The 18,675-nt window shown below is 44.1% G+C and overlaps 1 protein-coding gene across 3 annotated transcripts in view; it reads left to right on the top strand.

Annotated features, from left to right (window-relative positions):
* The window catches only part of DENND2B (DENN domain containing 2B), a 172,114-nt gene that overhangs the window by 42,392 nt on the left and 111,047 nt on the right, over positions 1-18,675 (top strand). Inside the window, exon 4 of one of the 3 annotated variants that reach the window (XM_027578980.1) lies at positions 10,649-10,733. The exons of the other annotated variants lie outside the window; for them this stretch is intronic. The gene's annotated coding sequence lies outside the window, so the exon portion shown is untranslated. The remainder of the gene's footprint in view (positions 1-10,648; positions 10,734-18,675) is intronic. 3 annotated transcript variants of the gene reach the window in all.

Below are 18,675 nucleotides of genomic sequence, written 5' to 3'. Positions count from 1 at the left end.
AATGACTTCGTAAAAGAGAAATGACATTCCAAATTCCCAGTTCATCTTTGTTAAGATGAACTTGAAGGAAGAGCCCTGTGATGATGGGAGAAAGCTCTCTACTAAGACATGGCTTGTGCCTGAGAGACACGTGGCTTGGGCATGCTTCTGGAGAGCTTGTGGACTGCTGCAGCCTCCAGGTCAGTGAAGGCAGTGGTGCCCATGCTGTCCCCTTTCTCAGTCACTCTGCTCCCACTTGGCCATTGCTGTTATTCATTCTGACTCTTGCCGTTTCTGTGTCTGGTGTTTGAAAACTCCCAGGATAGCAAGCAAAGGAACAATTAGAAATATTTTTAAGAAAAGGAATGACTCTGAGTAACAAATCCTTTCTCAAAATGAGATGGTTCCAGCTTTTGCTTTCAACAAAATTGAAAAAATTGTCAGCTGGTAGAGAATTAAAAATAATTTTTGATTATAGATCACTGTGTAATTTTAGCATATAACTCAGAAAGAGTACAAAGATTGATATTGCTATAATAAAATTTCTTTCGTTCCTATCTAGTTATTTATGTGAAAAAGTTTCTTGGCCCTTGCAACTAATAGACTAAAAATGGAAAAATTAATGCATTTATAATAAAATTTTACTGTTTGTATTTAATACAATTTTGTACTATGATTGTTTTGATCAATTGCATAATAGTAATAAAGGTAAGGAAAGCTCAATCCAAAAGAAAAAATTTTTGAACATTAAGAGTTTATAATCATAGAATTGAAAAATATATGTATGGGGTGCCTGGGTGGCTCATTCGGTTAAGCATCTGCCTTCAGCTCAGGTCATGATCCCAGGGTCCTGGGATTGAGCCCTGTGTCCAGTTTTCTGCTCAGCGGGAAGCCTGCTTCTCTCTCTCCCTCTGCCTGCCCCTCCCCCTGCTTGTGCTCTCTTTCTGTCAAATAAAGAAATAAAATCTTCTGTTTTTTAAAGAGAGTAATATAGTAGATTTATTTTAAAATGTCAATATTTATAATATACCAGAAAGTGTATCTCTCCTGTTTGTGATGCAAAAATATAATTTTTAATTTAAACATATGGGAGTAACACTTGTTTTGTAAAATTCATTTAGAGCAATATGACAAACATTTATAAGAGAGTATGATATAAGTAATTAACCAGAGGAAAAGATGGAAAGGATGCCCAGGATTTGAGAAAGCAACCAGAGAAGGTGCTGTTGGAGCTGAAGCTTAGGGGACTATGGGAGTTGGCTAGCAAAATGGAGGTGGAAAGGAAGGGGGAACAGTGTATGCGAAAGACCTAGAGGTATAAAAGAACATGGAGAGCTTGCGGGAGATGGCAGGAGTGGCATGAGCAGGATGGTGATTCACAGCCAGCCTGACAGTGCACTTTGATGACCTGGAAAGCAGAGGCGATGGGGTGGGGGGTGAGGGGGTGCAGGCAGGAGGTAGTGAGAACAAGTGTGATCCATTAATTGTGCCTTTTCCTAGTGACTCTTTCTCTTACTGGTTGCCTTCCGGACATTCTTAGAACTGTAGAGATTCTTGTTTATATTCTGCTAGGGAAGAAAAGAGAGGCCCAGCCAGGGTCTATTCCTCTTACAGGTTTTGTATCTCAGTAGTGATGGGCAGGCTGAGATTAGTGCTAGAGTCCAAGGCTTCTTTCCACACTCTGGCTGCATGTTTGATTGAGGCCTTCAGCTTGTTATTAAAAAGGGTGACTACATTTTTGGACCGCAAATTTGAGATCCTTGGACCAATAAAAGAATTCCTCCCCCTGCCCCGGTTTGTGAATTTGTTTATGTGAAAAACTTTTACAAACTTCTGCAAATTAAATCAAATTTAACATATATATTTAACTAAATCACCCTTACTATAAAGAATTTGACTGTATAAGATTTCTCTGGTCCTAGAAAAGGTAGCACATAAGGTCATACTTCTGGCCCATCTGGTACTGGGACTTCTTTTGCTTTCGTTAATAGAGAGTCTCCCCATTATAGGGAGCCAAATAGGAGTGCTGTAAAATAAGACTATGTATAGTCCCAAAAAAATTGATTACACTTTTTGCCTTTTTAGAATATTTGTTCCACAAAGTGGTAGAGCCCTGAATCAGTGTTTGGGTAGAGCAGATTGAATGAACTCCGAAAGGAAATCATCAATGGGTTGATTTGATACCACACAGAAACACGAGGTGGTAAGATGGGTGGTTTTTCCACGTTTTAATATTTTCCAGGATGACGCTGAAAGCCTTGCCCTTAGAAAACCCCAGGCCAGCTAATAATTCATTCTTCCAGGCTATTGAGAAGGAGAAATGGAAGATTTATACCATTTAGTAGATGCCCTGGGCCTTTCCTAGGAGAGCCTGGAAAGGAGTTGAGGACAGCCGGGGAAATATAACCAGCAAGGCCTTGCTTTTGGGGGTGTGGGGGGCAGTAGGAGAGAATGCTGTCAAAGAAGTACTGAGTCAGTTCAGGAGACCTGTTCTGTGCCATTCACTACTTAATACTTTCATAAATCTCACTAATTGTCTCAAACAGGAGGAAGTCAGGACTTGGAGAAATCAAGTAACCTGCCCAAGATCCAGAATTTGAACCCAGGTTTATTTGATTCCAAAACCGTTTCCACTACACTGTCATGCTTCCTTGTGCTGAAATCATGGAAAATGAGCAATATTCTCGATTGAATTAGGGAGCTCATGGTATCTAGCTAACTGTTCTGAAAAACTCTGAGAATGCTTTAGTTGGAGGCATTTGGGGAGGGGAGTAATGCTGGCTAGGAGAGAGGAATTGAGGGGAAACACTAGTTCTTCAGATTGTCTATTTCATGGAAAGGGATTTTGTGTTGTGGCGTCTAGTCCTTGGTGGTGGCTTGGAGGAGGTGGCTCCTGACTTCATTTGCTGCTAGTAAGCCCTGTGAAAGAAAATGTGAGAAGACTAGCATACTCTAAGGATATGGGATTTCACAAAACTCAGTTTTTGTTTGTTTGTTTGTTTTTTGAGACCAACATGGTATTCCCAGATTTAAAATTTTTTCTCAGGGAAGAGACTAGAAATAAACAAAACCCTCAAACCTATTATCTTCACATTGTATAAGAAAAGGCATTTGAAAACCAGAATAATAAATAAATTAAAAACAAACAAGCAAAAAAAAAATAGGATAAAATAAAAGGGCAGCCCTTCCCAAGAAAGCACCTTGTACTCATCTTGTACAAAATTGGGCTAGATTTAAAATATTTTGAATTAAGAAAAATTACAACATAAACTTTATTGATGTGTTTGTTGGTTTTGGAAGTTTTATTTGATATACAGCATTAGGAGAACCTTGACTGTCCAGTTGTTTCATACCTTTATTTGTAAATCAGTTACTGCTGATAGTCTATTTCAACAGGTATGTTGATGAAAACAGTATCAGTAGTCAGTGTAATTCACTCAATATGGAATATTCTGGTGAATAGAGAGAAGGGGAGTAAGAACAGTTCTTAGCTTTCAGTTCTGTGGCCAGGCTAAGAAGGAAGCACAGTGGCAACTCTGGGGTCTGACTGGTGAGGGCCACAGGGAGAGGGCTGGCTGCAAGGACCTGTCTGCCCCTGATTCCCATGTAGAGTTGGGGCGAGGGCTGCACGGGCCCCTCACTGCCCAGTATGGAACAGGTAGGAATTTATTGAGAAGGATGCTGTAGATGGTAAAAACCATGTCCTGGACCAGTATTTAAGGGAACCACTCCTCTAAAGGAATTATCCTGTTTGGTTCTCCAAGATAATCTAAAGGCAAGAGGCATAGACAAAGGCCCATTGTTTTCTCCAGGGCAGCTGTTTATTGCATTGGTGCTAAGGAGGGTGCGGGAAGCCCACAGGACTGTGGCCTAGGTGCTCAGATTTGGGGGTGGTCCTGCTGCTCTGCCTGGTTGTTTTCTTCTTATTCTCTTTTGTGGGAACTTGGGGCACACTGCATTTTCCTCCAGGCAGGGTAGTCTTAGCTTCACCTTCTACACGGTCTCCATGCCCTGGAGTTTTTGTGAATGCTAAGGGCCTGGGAATAGAAAAAAAGCCTAAAAGCATCCTGGGAATTCCCCAACTCTCCTAGCCTGCCTCTCTTGTACAAGGGAACACTTACCTTCTGTATTTCCAGGGCCATGCTGGGGGAAGTGTGTGCCTTGGCCTCTCTGGAGAAGGGCACATTAGCTTCCCTGGCCTGTTTACATTAGTTTGGTCCTTTCTGCCTTGATTACAAATGAGGCCTTGGGTGGGGGATTTCCCTGCTTCCATGGAGGTCACTTCTTCCTTTTGTCTGCTTTCTCAATTTTTCCACCTGGAGAAGAGCTGCCCCCCCTCCCCACCCCATCCTCCACCCTTGTTATTAAAATACTGTCCTTGGCTTAACTCCTTGTGTCCTAGGCTTGGCCTAGTGAGTAGATCGGTTCACAACCAGGAAGCAATTAATCTGTCTCCTCAATTCTCTTTTGCTTAGTTCTTTGACTTAATCAGATCTTTTTTCATTTGCGTGTCGCTGCCTTAGTTGTCAGTACTCTCCCCGAAGAAAGGGTTGTCTTCCAAGCCCAGAGGCTGGATTACTTATTGGTTCTTGTTGTATGGATGCCGGATTTCCTTGTTCTTTGGAGTGTCTTGGCTGCTCCAGTAAAATGTAAACTCTTTGAGGTTAAGAGCTCAAGGTTCGTTCTTTCCCTCTCCCCTAGTCTGTGTCGTGGCATGTGAGAGGAGAGGTGGGCCCTATGGGGAGCATAGACACAGCCGTGCCCCCTCTGGAGCTGACTCCATCGTGTGCTGGACGGTGGCCCACAGCAGGTACGAGAGGGACAGTGGTACAAGGCCTGCCTCAGACCTCTTGTGTTCCTTTGTGCTAGCTCCCCTTTTCTTCGTGTTCATTTGAACCATCCTGATTTCAGAGCTTCTGACATAATTGAGGGATCTTATCTGCCCACTGAAGCGTTCTCTTTCTTAAGAAGTCCTTGGAAAGCTCAAGTGAATTTTACTTGGTGGTAATAACTTTTTCAGTCTGTTCATAGCTTTCAGACTTTGGAAGGCTTTCTCTCTTGGATAATTCAGGGAGGATTATTTTTTAAATCAGTGGACCTTGTTCTGTACAGTGACCTCATGTCTTCCTTCAGATTGAGCTTAGGTCTTGTTCTCCTTTTGGAGAACCTTGTTTGGGTCCCTTGAGTTCCCTTCCAGTTCCACTAACGATGCTCTGTGCTAGTGGTTCTTTGCCTCTAGCCTGTCTCTGTCTTCTTGAGTTCCCAGGCCCCATCTCACACCCGTAGATTCCTGTCTACATTGCTTGGTACTGTCATGTATTTTCTTCTGATTTCTGTTTGGTCAGTTGTTAGATGACAGCCTATTTACATTCACATTTACATCTAGGATCCTATTTTTAATCTTTTTTTTTTTTTTTTTAAATCTGATTCCCTTGCCCCTAGCTTGTCTTCAGTTTAAGATTGGGTTTTCCTTCTGTGCCACCCATCTGCTGGCCTTGCAGTGGTCTTTCCTTCAGTTTCCCTGTGTTCTGCGCCTACCTCACTCCCACAGTCTTCCCCTCCGGCATAGATCACAAAGGAAATATTTAGTTAGTCTCTGCCAAACATTCTGGCTGTGTTGTTTTGCTTAAGAAGCCATGCAGATAAACTGTTTTGATTCTTGGTCTTGGTGCTCTAGGGCAGATGTTCCTCCTAAAGCAGAGATATTGTGGTCAGGAGAAAGAGTGCTGGACCAGAGTTTGGAGAATTGGATTCTAGTCCCTGCTACACTACTAATTTGTGGTGTGATATTTTGCAAGGCACATTTCGATGTCTCAATTTCCTTTTGTCAAAAGGGACCTTATGATAAAGACGACAGGAAATTGGTGGACATGAGATGGGAACCCGGCGAGTAAGTCTGGGGGATCAAGGAGAGAGTAGACAGGCTGGAGGTAGAGAACCATTACTATGAGTATCATTAGTGGAACCAGAAGGAAATACGCATTCAAATACAGATAAAATTAATGTATATAATCACTTTGAAAAAGTCTAAAATGTGATAACAAAATGGTGGCAATTTCTTGACCAGGATGACTTCAGGAGATAATTACCTTGTCTATCCCCAGGCTTGCTCTGGGTCTACACCTGTTTGCTGTCACCCTTGGGATGTGGGAGGCTTGGCCTTCTCTGGGTTCAGTTCCAGAATTCCACCTCCCACCTTCTACCTCCTTTATAACCCCAGGAGTATTTGAAACTCAGCCCAGATCCTCACCTGGCTTTGATTTCCTCATCATGTGGATAATGGTCCTTCGAAGTTGTAGTTTCCAGAAACCTTAAATATTTCCTAACATGTCCAACTTCTGCATTTGTTGATCACTCCTTCTGTGCATGGCTTTTTTCCAGTTCTTGTGCCCTAAAGGTGATTGCAGCAGGAAGGGGGGAATCTGGGGGATCCTATCACCAGGAACTAGGAAATAAAAGTAGACAAAAGAACTGAGAGATGCCCTCTTGGTGTTCATGAGAGGCAGGTGTTTGAAGGAGAAACAAAGTAGTTTAACATCTTCCCATGTAAACCACAGCCCCCATGTACACATACTCAGATAGGCAGAGCTACATTTTTTCCCTTATCCCTACCTGTCCCCTTCTGAAATAATTCTGGGATTTTATCAGGTCTTGCCTAGTTTATACTTTTACTTTACATTTAAAGGTTTGCATTGGTTTCTTCAGTGCAGAATGAGTTGGACAAAGACAGTCTCCAGAGTCTTTTGCTGTCCTGTGATCCTTTATCAGACATAATCAGCAGAAACTTTTCTCAATGAGTACAGAGGATACTTGTCTCTGTGGGGTTAGTGATAAGTTTCTGTATGCACTATTACTGTGCCCAACCCTGGGAGGCTCTTGGGTTCCTGAAACATAGAACTGAGTGGAATAGTTTTGGGAGTAGTGTTACTTAATTGACTCTGTATACTTTCATGGACTTTCTTTGCTCTTCTGTAGTTCTTTATCTCTAAGTCCTTGTGACATACACCAAAGTGGCCATCCCATATTTTTTTGTATTCTGTAAGCTTTGACTCCATCTTGACCCTACGTCTCGAATGAGGGTGTCTTCTACTTTACTGGGACTGTTAGAGCTAGGTGACCTCGAACTCTGGGATAGATCCTGTAATCTTTAGATAGCTAGATACTCCAAATCATCCAGCTCCAAGGGAACAGGCAGTAAGCATTTCTTGTAGGCTTTGTAGACATGGTTCATTGTGAATGTCAACAACATCTAGGCAAAATAATGGTGTGGCTTGGGGCTTGATAAGGGTTGTGAGCCCGTGTCTGGCTATTTGGTACTTTCCTGCATCCCATTGGGTCTTAAACCACATTGTCCAAGGCCCATGGCCCACCTGGTAGCTGTCAGGTGATGCCTGTTGTGTCCTCCCAGCCACCCCAGTTCTGGATCCTCGTGAGCCCTCTGGTTCATAGCTCATACTGTCCCCCTCAGGTAGGTGTTTTTTTAAACCCCACTCATATCCTCTTTAACTCTCTTCTTCCATCTTCTTTCTCTCCTACCTATTTTGCTTCGTTATCTCAGGAAGTACCCTCCTTGTCCCTTTGCCTCTTTGAGTGTGGAAGAAAAGCTAGCCCTAATCATAGCTGAGAAGCGTGACGTCAGAGCACCTCGCAAAGGAAAGTCAGACGTTTGGGAATGAAATTAGATGGTGTGAAAAATCAGTGCTACACCCATCAAAAGGAATGAGATCCTGCCATTTGCAACGACGTGGATGGAACTGGAGGGCGTTATGCTGAGTGAAATAAGTCAGTCAGAGAAAGACATGTATCATATGACCTCACTGATATGAGGAATTCTTAATCTCAGGAAACAAACTGGGGGTTGCTGGAGTGGTCGGGGGTGGGAGGGACGGGGTGGCCGGGTGATAGACATTGGGGAGGGTATGTGCTACGGTGAGTGCTGTGAATTGTGCCAGACTGTTGAGTCACAGATCTGTACCTCTGAAACAAATAATGCAACATATGTTAAGAAAAAAGAAAAAGAAGAAGATAGCAGGAGGGGAAGAGTGAAGGGGGGAAATCGGAGGGGGAGACGAACCATGAGAGACGATGGACTCTGAAAAACAAACTGGGGGTTCTAGAGGGGGGGGGGGGTGGGGGAATGGGTTAGCTGGTGATGGGTATTAAAGAGGGCACGTTCTGCGTGGAGCACTGGGTGTTATGCACAAACAATGAATCATGGAACACTACATCAAAAACTAATGATGTAGTGTATGGTGATTAACATAACAATAAAAAAATAAAATGCAAAAAAAAATCAGTGCTACACGACTTGTCCTTGTGAATGACTTTTGAAATCCCTAAAAATACCCATCTTGTAATTAATCTGTCTTTCTCCTAGGATCACAATTCTGGATATGTAAAAATTATTTAATTTTATTTCTCTTATGTTTTGTTTTACTCCTAGTATTTACACAGGTATTTTTTGTAGGTTTATTATATATCAACAGTTTTTTGGCCATATTATTCGGTAATGAGCTTATCTGGGCATCCAACTACCATGTCTAATATTCTTTCTTTCGGAAAAGGTCTTCAGCTCATAAACATGGCTTACTGATAAAGGAGTGATCAGTCTTCACCCTTTGGCCCCTGCTGGTACTGTTGCCTTGGAAGGGGCTACCTGCATTCCTGTCATAGGGAGAAGAAGAGAGGTGCTGCCAAGGCAGTCCTGGAGCTAGATCAGGAAGGTGTGGTCCTGGTCCTGCCTTTTATCTGAGTCTCTAGGAGGTAGCTAGAGGTGCTGGAGTGTGCCATGCCTGCCTTGGCCTAAGCTCTTTTTCTTTCCACTGTGTGTCACCTCAGGAAATACTTTAGCTTAAGGACTGAAGAAGTACCCCCACTTTGAAAATCATGATCTAATTATGACAGGACCACATTCTTTAAACATGTTGTTTGGTGGAGTTAATTGAATTATCCCCTCCTATTTTTGAGTGGGAAATAATACATTCTTGTTGTGATGCTGTATCAGGTCTTAAATGGAAAGCTTCTAGTTTGAAGCTGTGTACATTTCCAGTGGGAGAAATCTGCTAATTTATGAACACTGAAGACGTCCCTGTGCTCTCTATGTAAACTGCAGCATCTCCTCGTGGAATGAACACTTTGGGAAAATGGAACAATTTTTTGAATAAAATTCCAAGCTCCACTAGGTTCCAGGTGACTGAGAATTTCCTGTCAGAGTGGGAAAGCTTATCCGTGTGTTTTTGCCTGGGGACAGTGTGCATCAGTTAATTCCAGAGAAGTTCCTCCCTAGCTGATTTCCTCTTTCTTTGTCCATTCTCTGGTGCCCAGGGCTGGTTTGAGCTCATCTTCCGTCTCCTCTCTTTGAAACAGCAGCATGCATTATGATCATGGTTTGAGAATAAAATGCGTAGCCTCAGGGCAGGGTGAAACTAATGGTTCTTCTAAGTAGCAAACCTTTCACCTTTGCTTCATTGGTACCAGGCTGTAAGTAACTGAACTAACCAGCTACAGACGCTTACTGTGCAATTTTGAGGTGAGCATAGGCAAAATCCCAGGGGCTGGGAGGCGGACATGTGGCTACCAGAGAGATGACATCAGCTAGTTTACTGGTGCTGTGGAGGAAGGGGAGATTCCAGGTGCTCAGCCGCCTTCCCGCACGTGGGGGCGTCTCATGCCACCCCCAGTCCTGTTGGCAGCCAAAGCCTTTGCTTGGGAAAAGGCTTCGTCTCATTCTTGCCCCCTCCTGTCCCCGCCGGGACCTGAAATTGGAAAGGGGTCTTGCAGCCTTGGCTGTGGGCACAAAGCTTTGAGGAATGAATATGCATGTGTGTTTCTGTGTGTTTGTGCATTTTGTGTTAATGCTAACAATTGATGAGGGTTTCCGAACTGAGGGTTGGATATGAGATGGGGAAGCATTATCTGCCTTTTTTAGAATTTGTATTAGGAATTGTCCTTTTCTTCGAAGGGAAACCCTTTTATGATTTAACTAGTTTCTTAATTAAAATTATCTGATTATTTTCTTTTGATACTCTTAACGTGGACACTTCGTATACAACAGGAAGGCATTTCTAATTTCCTTTCTGCGTTCTCCTCCTTCCCCTAACTTATCCTGGGAGAGATCCTCACGAAACCATAATAGGTGACAATCAGAAAAAGCACTTCTGTGAGAAAGATCTTCCTCTTTGCTTAGCCTTGCCTCACTTATGGGCTTCTGGGAACTGCAGTGGGGCTTCTTGGGAAGCCTGCACCTCACAGTAGGAATGGAAAAAGTTTTATGACTTCTGAAGCATGACAGAGAGAGTAGGGAATAGAGCTGGAAGCCATTGGAGCCTGTGAAGCCCATCTGCTTACCAGCTTTACTTTCCTGTCAGATGTTGGGTACCCGGTCTGGTTCCACCCTCCTACCCTAAGAACGTGGGAAAAAATGAAGCCTCTGCATGGAAAGCAGGTGATAAAGCCATCAGCAAAATCTTACACTAAGACGTTCAGACATCCCCACTCCAGGCCTGCCTTGGGTTTCTCTGGGGCTGTGCATAGCTTAGGGTTTGTTTCTGAGACTTGCTCACATTCAAATGTAGCCACTGCTTACTAGAAGCCATCTGGGGCCAGCCCAGGCTTGTTCTATCTGGGTGTCTTCCCACTGCTGTACTTTTCTCTTCTTTTGGGCTTTCAGATATGAGGAACTTCAAGGTCTCTGAGCTGCTAGAGTCCTTCTTCTGAGAGCCTGGATCATCCTCTTCTGGGCCCAGGAAGCTGTGGTAAGCTCTTGGTTTCCTTCTTAGCTGGGCACTTCTGGGAAGCTGTCTACATTCCTTTCTGCCCAACTCTCTGCCTCCAGGGCTCTGTGGGGCGCGGTTGCTTCAGGCCTCTGTGATGCGGAATATTAAGGCAGTTCCAGGGAGGCCAGTCACTGGAGATAGCCAGGAGTTTGAAGGGAGAATTGCCCTTTCTTGCCATCCTGGAAGCGGGAACTCGCTTTTCATGGGATGTGGTATGGTACTGATTCTTCTTAAAACTTTTTCCAACTTGCTTCCCTGTCTCCTTGCCACTCTGTAAGAGAGGGAGGGAGGAGGGAGATTGGTGCTCAGTTTCCTGTGATCTTGCTGTGGCACTGGAGATGGGTGCAGCAGATGCCTTTTGTGAGGAAGGAGCTTAGAGGCAGGTGAGAGAATCTGTATTCTTGTTGCCATATAGCTGGCTGTCTTCCCAGTCAGGGTATATTGACGCCGAATGGTTCACGTTGGCATCTCCTCGTCCTTAAAGGCAGGTGCCACCTTCACCTGTTAAAAAAGGAATGAATATGCTGGGCAGAAGATGAGCCTGAGAGAGAGCCTCCTTGCCCAGATACTACCCAAGGAGCTGTGTGTGTGTGTGTGATGGCTGGAAATGGAGGGTGGGGGTGAACACTTCTGATGGAAAGGGCAGTAAATCTGGAGAGGGAATGGGGGAAGCTGGCTGTGGGGAACACGGAAGCTGGGAATTTTTGCAGAGATGGGGTTTCAGAGTAGTTGGAGGCCAGTAGTCGTGGGGAGGTGGGTTTGGATATATGCTCGGTTTTGCTTGCATTGCTGAATACCTTGCGTATGATGGCCATGAATGCCTTCCTCTGGGAATAGAGCTGGTTCCACAATAGCCCTCCCCACTCTGCATCTGTATTATACCTGTGTGATTCTTGTCTGTCAGGGGTCCTGGCCTAGAGTGTTCTGGGGCAGAGGCACTGGGTCTGAGAGGTGGGCTGGCCAGCCAGAGCCCCACCTCCCAGTTTCCTGGCCCCTTGAGGATGAGAAGAAGCACATTTGTAGCTGCCAGTGCACACTGGCACAGCTTGTGGAGGTGTCTGTGCCCCGGCAGGTTACAGAACCTTTTCATGGATGCCCTGCCTCTTTGGGGTTTGAGAACAGATGGGGCTTAATTTGAAGCAGACCTACCTCAAGGCCCCAAATCTGAAATGTATATTATAAAACTGTTGCTAGTCTTGGCTCTTCTTCCCTCTGTGTCTCTCTCTTCCCTTTATCTTCCCATCACTGTCAGGGATTGTGAGCAGCTACTGCCATCACATCGATGGATCAGGACATTAAGACTGGAGCTAGGGCAGCCTGGGTGGCTCAGTCGTTAAGCGTCTGCCTTTGGCTCAGGTCATGATCCCAGGGTCCAGGGATCGAGCCCCGCATCGGGCTCCCTGCTACGTGGGGAGCCTGCTTCTCCCTCTCCCACTCCCCCTGCTTGTGTTCCCTCTCTCGTTGTGTCTTTCTCTGTCAAATAAATAAATAAAATCTTAAAAAAAAAAAAAGACTGGAGCTAAATACCGCTGTGCACATTGCCCTGATGCGTGCAGGCTCATCCTTAGAGAAGAGGTGGATTTGAACCTGTGATGATAGAGAGGGCCTTTCCGCCCCAGAGTGGGTGAGAGCAGAAAGGAAAAGGAGGGAAGGTACTTCAGGAGTTGGGAAGAGTATTGATTCCACCCCTTCCCTTCCCCCCCCCCGCCCCCCAACATTTCATGTGAATGGTCAAGGGCAGGAGAGAAAACCAAGATCTTGCCTCTCAGCCTTTATTTAGTACTTTTTTTTTCCCAGCGGTAACCAGCATTGTGATGCAGATATTGTATCATGCTTGTTTGCTGCCTGAAGGAACCTATAATCTCAGGGAGAGACAAAATTTGTTAAACAATTAGAGGATATCAAAGATCTTAGCTGTGTTTGGTTACTAACTGAATATATTTATAGTTCAGGAATGAGGAAGTTGTGTCTTAAAACTATAGGAAAGCTTTCTTGGAGTAGGTAGACTCTTCTGGTCTTTGAAAGTTAGATCGACTTTATATAAGCAAAGGAGAGGCAGGAAGTGTTCTGGAGGTGGAGAAGAGCAAGAACATAGAATGTGGCATGGTCAGGGCCACTGTGATGATCTGCCTTGGGAGTGGGAGATCTGGCAGTGCGGAGCTGGGAATTTGAACCTTGGAGCTTCTTCCTTGGTGCATCGGAGCTGGAAGTGAGGCAGTGGAGGTGGGATTTTGTGGAAATCAATCACTCTTGTAAAAGAAAGTAGGGTAATTTTGGAGAGGACAGAGACTGGCAGTAAGGAGACCTACTAAAGAGTATGGGACATCAGCAACAGAAATAGAGATGAAGCGGGTAAGTCCTAGAGAAGAGTTAGAAGTAGAACAAGTAGGACCTAGACATGGGCTGTGAAGGATGAAGTTGAGGGAAAGGCAGAAGATGTCAGAATGTCTGCTCTGTCCGAGTGGTTGTTTATAAAATGCTTTGCACTTTTCAAAGCACTTTTTCATTCAGTAAGTATCTCAGAATTGTGTGGGCTCTTACATCTCATCTAGTCTGGCTTCATTTTCCAGATGGAGATTAGAACTAAGAAAGGGGAAGGTGCCATCCCCAACTCACACAGCTATTTAGTGGTAGAACTGGGCCTCCAGTCTCAGCCTTCTATCTTCTAGGGGAATTTGAAGAGAAGAGTACATGGAGGAAGGATGTGGGATCAGGGAAGAGTCTTGTCTAGTTGGGTGACATTAGGTGATTACTCATCTCTGAGCAAAATGAAGCTTACTCAGAAACATTCAGACCAGATGAGTGATTTTACTACTAAGAGTTTTGTTTTGTTTTGTTTTGTTTTGTTTGAGAATTACTAGACAAGGAGGATGGATTCCTTGGGTCCTTTTAGTTCTGAGATTCTTGAGAGTGCACAAAAATGTATATGAAAAGTACTGAACTGGGTTTGCTGGGAGATGGGCTGGTTTCCAGTGTGGTACTTTTCTAAGGGAATTTTGAGAGTAATTTGACTCCACGTGATTTTCACCTTATGTGCTGACCACAGAACCTAACTACTGAGGAGGACACAACTCTGCTGTTCGTAGACTATGGGCAGTGATAATCAGCAGCCAAGAACTCAATATTTGCAGAGTTACATTTATGGCTCTGTTTGCATTATCCACTTCCTCTCCCCTTCTCCTCCTACAAGACGCACACACACACACACACACACACACACACACACATTTTCCTCCACTTCCCCTCTTTCTCTCTCCTTCCTTTCCTCTTTTATACTTTCTCCTTTACTGCTTTTCTTGTCCATCACTCCATCCTCCATCTCTGTCCTTTCCACTCTTGTCTGTCTGGTTGTCTAAACAACTTCCTGTGTTGGAGCGACTTTACCTCTCTGTTGAACTCAGACATGACCATAGCAAAGCTGTGGAATATCCTGATGCAGTGGAATCACTGTGGAATATCCTGCTTTGTCTGTATCCCTGATGTGGTGACTGGCGCCCAGTGATCAGAGCCAGAATCTGGACCGTTCCTTACCTTCACAGTCACTCATCCTTCACGTTCTTGTTTTCTGTTAAAATAGCTCCTGATCTGGAGATGCCTGGGTGGCTCAGTTGGTTAAGTGGCTGCCTTCGGCTTGGGTCCTGATCCCGGGGTCCTGGGATGGAGCCCTGCATCCAGCTCCCTGCTCGGTGGGAAGCCTGCTTCTCCCTCTCCCTCTGCCCCTCCTCCCTCCTTGTTCTCTCTCTCTGTCTCTCTCTTTCAAATAAATAAATTAAAAAAAAATCTTTAAAAAAAAATGGCTCCTGGTCCTCCTTCCTTGTGTCCATTCTCATTGCCCATACAGCAGGCGAGAGCAGAGAGAGAGAGGTCATGGTTGAAAAAAGAGAAGTAGAGATGAGGGTCACCTTTGGTGTCCTCAGAAGCATTTTGCGAACCTGCAGCTCCCAAGGAGAGTCTTCATGTTTGTTTGTCACCCCCTGGCAGCTCTCTCTCGGTTTGTGGCCCTCTGTGATTGGCTGCTGGCTGTGCTTCTGCTGGCTGTCTGGACACCCCCTGAGTCTGAAAAGGAACAAGAATTTAATAAGCAGCGGTTATTCTCTTGGGAGGACACAGAGTCAGGCCTCATCTTCTTGGTGAATTTTCCCCAAGTAGACTTCCTCTTCTCAGCTCCTGGAGGCCTTTTCCTTGGAAGAGGTGTGCCCCACGCACCTCAGCTGTTCTGTATTCGCCTGAGTCATTCACCTGAGTGGCTTCAGTCTTTCATCACCTTGAGGACTCTCGAATGATTGACTTCCTTTGCTTGCTCAGGTTTCAGGAAAGCCAGCGTCTCTGAGGTACAGCCTCTGGAGTCCCACAGATTAGGAGAAGGAAGCCTTCTGCTGGCATCTGCTGTGCTGGGGACAGTGGTCCTTAACCCTTTGTTTTTTGTCCTCTGCCCCCTCGCCTCCTCCTTTGGCAGCGTTAGCCGACCAGTTACGGGGGCTTTAGGCAATCGTGTTAACCTAGGGAAAGGAACCCTGGCACTGAGGGAATAATAGGCTTTCAGAAATCTTTCTTTCCTTCAGAAGGCTAAGTGGTGCTCTAATCTAACATGTTCCTTGACATCCTTGGGAGTAATGCTCAGGAATTCCCCCAAGTATGCTGTTCTCAGACTTACAAACAAGCGTCCTGTTTCTGTCCTTCAAGGACCTTAAATCGCTCTCCTCTCTCCCTTCACATTCCTGTTTCCCCGATCTTATCTATCTTCCCTTCCTTGCAACCTGGGGCTTAATTTTCCCCCCTATTGCATAGGTTCCTCTATATTGATCTCTAAGTGAATGAATGTTTGAAAGTACCTCTTTGTACACAAAAGGCAACTCCCTCTATTTTACATAAAAATGGGATACACCTAGTGCATGTATTGTTTTCTTTTTAGATTTATTTATTTTATTTTTATTTTTTTTATTTGACAGAAAGAGAGACAGCAAGAGAGGAAACACGAGCAGGGGGAGTGGGAGAGGGAGAAGCAGGCTGCTGGCCAAGCAGGGAGCCTGATGCAGAGCTAGATCCCAGGACCCTGGGATCATGACCTGAGCCAAAGGCAGATGCTTAACAACTGAGCCACCCAGGCGTCCCAAGATTTATTTATTTTAGAAAGAGAGAGCATGAGTGGGGGGAGGGCCAGAGGGAGAGGAGAAAGAAGCAGACTCCCCACTGAGTGTGGAGCCTGACATAGGGCTCAATCTCAGGACCCCCTGAGATCATGACCTGAGCCAAAATCAAGAGTTGGAGCCTTAACCAACTGAGCCACCCAGGCACCCCTCCTAATGCATGTATTGGTAAGGAGCTAATCATTCTAGAAACTCCTAAGTTCTTATCCTTGGGGAAAAGAGAGAGAATGGTTTAAAAAATGGCATCTTGTACTATAGGATGTTGCAGTTTATTTAGTGTGACACTCATCTGCAGACCAGGGCCTCCTTCCATGTTCCTAGGATAAGAACTGGGTTTTGAGGGACTGCTGCTCTTCTCTCTTACTGATTCTTCTTAGGTACCTAGAAGAAGCATCGTAGTTTTCCATTATGGGAGATAAGCTGGTATGTATATATCCCAGCAATGCCTGATGGAGCTGAAAGGGTGCATTTCTGCTGTCTAAATGTTTCCGTTAGAATAGTCAAACCCGAGTCCTTGCTCACCAACAGCTATCAGACGACGACTTAGTATAGAAGGCTAAAGATCCACAAGAATTCACTCTAATAGTTAAAAACATCACTTTGTAATTCCGATCATGATGAACCATAGTTCAGGGAGATGATGGTTAAGAATTGTTGAGATTCCTGAGCTTCTCTGTGTCCTTACTAAAGCTTGGGTGGTCAGAGCCCCAAATGGGAGGTTCCAGTGTGAATAGCAGCAAGGACAAAGGGCTGATCAGGCAGGGCTCAGCTGGCTCTTCTTCTCAGGAGCTTTCTTTACCTCATCTAGCCACCAGTCCCCTGAGGTGATTCCATAGGGATAAAAGTGGTATCTTCGTGTTCTGCAGGAGGACTTAGGAGCCTCATGAACCAGACATGTTAGCTTATTTCTCAGCTTAAGGGGCTCCGTAGACTTGATTTTCTTTTTTTCCTTCAGTATACTTGCCTGAGATGTTAAGACTCCATTTGCCCCTGGGTCTGCAAATACAGTGTGTATTCCCCTGAACGCGCTATTGTTCTAATGGGAATGGAGCAGAGTAAAGACATGGACCTCATTTGATCTGGGCTCTGTATTTTAGTCGGTGAACCTAAAAGTCACATTGACTCATCAGTTGACTCCTATTGAATCATTTCTCAAATCTCCTTCACTTCTACCATCTTCATCCTGTTGTTAGTGCAGTTTTTTTTTCTAAACTTAAGAGTAAAATAGTATCTTTTGTTTTTGTTTTTGTTTTTTTAAATGTCATCTTGCTACATTAAACCTATGGTTCCAGTTTGTGGAGGCCTTTCTTCCTGATTCTCTCTAGTATATTAATTATTCCTCCCATTTAGTTTGCCATAGGCATTTTGGATAAGCGTGTCTTCCCCTAGTCATTGGTAAAAACAACCGTGATAGGATCTAGAACAGATGAGAAGTGGCCAAACTTCTAGGGAGTTCCAGAGCACTTCTTCCTAGTTGATATTGATCCATTTTGCAGCACCGTTTGGGCCCAGCTGTCCTGAGTTACCAGACCATCCAGCTGCCAGTGTATTTCTCTTTTATCCTTAAGATCAAGAGTTTTTCTGAAGTCCAGAAAAATTGTGTCCCTGGCATTCTTTGATATATGTGTGTGCATATGGATGTGTTTATTTATATGATATATAACATATGTCATATACAAATATATATCATGGAAATAGGTATGCATATTATTTTTGAAACCCCAAACTATTGTTTATAGACCACTTGCTATCACTGTGTGTTTCACATATGTTGTCTCCTTTATTCTCTATAATAACTTTATATTAGCTTTTTTTAAATGAAAGTAATAACAACATGTTTTAGTATGACTTGTACTGAGTCTCTAGTGGCTGGTGCTTCCTCCTCCATGTCCTTGCCACTTTTCATATTTCTCTGTTCTGGGGTTTTGCTTGTGATATTGCTTATTTAATAAATACTTACTGAGTACTTGCTATGTGTAAAGAAAGCACAGCATTATAGCCTGTTGGAAATTCAAAGCTAGTAAGAAATGATCCTGTTGCTCAGAAGAGCTTATCTGTAATTAAAAATATGAATGGATGAACAATGGCTTGGTGGGGGAAGGAGGGAAAGCAAAAGAACTCAGAAGAGAGAGTCCTGAGTGTGAATGGAGTGCTGAAGCTAGCCCACTTACCAGGTTCTGAATGGAAAACCCTAGAAGCCACAGTAGTGGTATGTTCCATGTCAGAACCTTTTCAGAAAGTTGGAAGGTGTCCAGTTGACTGACTTAAATCCTATCCCAGTACTTTGTTGGAGTGTCTTCCTTCTTCACTTGTATGTGTTTTTGTAGTGTAGTGTAGTTATAGGTTTGTGATGCACAATTAGCATTGCCTGATGCTGTTAAAGTCTTCACAGTCATCACTTAAGGTTAATTTTCAAATAAGTAATACATATATGTGTTGTAAATCCAAACGGTGCAAAAAGGTGTACTGTGAGAGCAAGTCCTCCACCTTCTTTCCTCTTCCCCTAGAGCTAGTCGTGGTCACCAGCTTGGGGACTGTATCATTTCTTTTAATGGCCGCACAATAGTCCAGTGCAGTTTCTCAGACTGCAGGTCATCATTAGTGGGTTGGAAAATCAATTTTGTGGGGGCTGTACAAGCTTTGTTGGCTTTCTTAATGAAATAGATTAAGATAGCATCACACATGGTAAAGATAAACACCGTTTTTTTTTTTTTAAGATTTTATTTATTTGAGAGAGAGAGAATGAGAGATAGAGAGCACAAGAGGGAAGAGGG

This window comes from Zalophus californianus, chromosome 11, assembly GCF_009762305.2.
Source record: "Zalophus californianus isolate mZalCal1 chromosome 11, mZalCal1.pri.v2, whole genome shotgun sequence".
NCBI lineage: Eukaryota > Metazoa > Chordata > Mammalia > Carnivora > Otariidae > Zalophus > Zalophus californianus.
Note: the sequence above shows the minus strand (reverse complement) of the source record. Positions and strands in the feature narration are given on the sequence as shown.